Here is a 1,765-nt window from a genome sequence, read left to right as displayed (position 1 = left end):
GGCGCGGGGGGAAGCAGGGAGCCGGGGCTCAGTGGTGTGCACGGAGACGGGGAGGTGCTCTGTCTCCAGCTGTGCCGGAGCTTGCTCTCCTTCAGGATGCTGCGGCGGGATTTTCAGCCAGCTGGGATTTACTGCCGCTCCGTGCCTGCGCCCGGGGACCGACCTCCTCACCCTGCGGGAATCACTGCAGTCGCGCAGGCTGGCCAGAAAACACCCAGCACGTCTGGTGTCCGGTGCCGCTGTCCTCGCCTGCCCCCCGGGCAGCTTTGCTCTGCCCTCCCAGTTATTTAAGGGGTGTATTTTAAGCTCAGAGACGTAGAAGGGGCTGGCATGCTCCCTGGATGAGAGCTCCCTGTCAATACACTGGTTATTATTTTAAAGAGCAAAGCCCCAGCGCGGCGGGGCCGGGAGGTGGCGGTGGCTCAGGCACCGGCCTCGGCAGCACCGAGCCTTCCTCTGCCTTCGGTTAGGGTTTGGGGTGACGTGTGGAAATGGATGGCAGGGTAGAGGTGCATCCAGAAATCAATTATCTCAGGATTTATTTTTTTCCCCAGTTGTATTTGGCCTTCTTTCTCCTTGCTTTCTAATCTCCAAACCTACGCGGGGAATTCAGCTCGTACTTTCAATATTCTTTTTCAAAGGATACTGAGTTTTGTTAAATGAAAACCTAGCCTGTTGCATTCCCCAGTTTGCAGCGCTGGGCATTCAAAGGGCATCGCCCAACACGGGAGTAGTTAGGAGAAGAGTTTCTGCAAAGCCCAGCCGACCTGCATCCACCTGCTTTCCATCCAGCATCCCTACCCGAGGGCCGCGTGTGTCCTGCGCCCGGTTAAAAGTGGGTGCTGGGGTGTCCTTCATGCCCCATTAAATAAATGGGGTACACAAGATTTCTAGCTAGGTATTTCTTCTCTCAAGTACGTTCCTTATGGATGTTACCATATATATATGGCGAGTCGGAGCGCCGCGGGTGGCTCGCGACGAAGGATCAGCCCGTGCTCCTGGGAGAGGATGGGCTGATTTCTCTTTTTAAGCCAATAAAGACGTGTCAGAGGGCGGGAAGGAAGGGGAAAAATTGGCAGCACCTCTGCGCTTTTCAGCATATTTAGATGTCGCCGTGCTTAGATTGAAAACAACAAAAAAGTAATCGAGGCATGAATAATAAATAGAGCAACATGCAGCTGACTTCAAGGGAAAGCTGATTTCCCCGGGGCGCGCTCCACGCCGTATACGTTAAAATCTGGCCTGCTTTGACAGCTCTGTGACCTGAAGACAGATGCTGAGAAACGAGCCTGGCCGAGGTCCTGCTCCCAAATGTGACTGGGGCTTGGGGTTTTTTTGATGCTTCGATTGCCTCTGCCAGCGGTGGCTTGGTCTGCCCGTGGAAGAAGAGGTGTGACTACGCCTGTTGGTAGTTATATACCCTGGTGGTTAAAAGAGCTGTTTGAAACTATAATGGACACCTTTTCTTTGCAGCTGGCGTGGGAGCGGTGCGTGCACAGCCTGCGTACCTTGGGTTTTAGACAGCAAAGCGCGAGGCTTTGCCGTGCAAAGGCCGCGTCGGTGCAGCAGGCAGCTCACCGGCAGGCATCAGCTCAGGCGGGCGGGAAAGGCAAATTACCGCTTTGCCACCCAAGAGCCAGGGCCTCCGGAGCAGGCTGGCTCGCTCTGGGCTTTATGAAGACTGTATGTTGCTGGGGGCACAAGGAGCACACGGAGCGCCTGACGCGAACGCGAGGCTGCTGCAGCGGAAAACCTAGCAGGAATT

The sequence above is a fragment of the Aptenodytes forsteri genome, unplaced genomic scaffold (assembly GCF_000699145.1).
Source record: "Aptenodytes forsteri isolate BGI_AS27 unplaced genomic scaffold, ASM69914v1 Scaffold33, whole genome shotgun sequence".
NCBI classification, from domain to species: Eukaryota; Metazoa; Chordata; class Aves; order Sphenisciformes; family Spheniscidae; genus Aptenodytes; species Aptenodytes forsteri.
Note: the sequence above shows the minus strand (reverse complement) of the source record.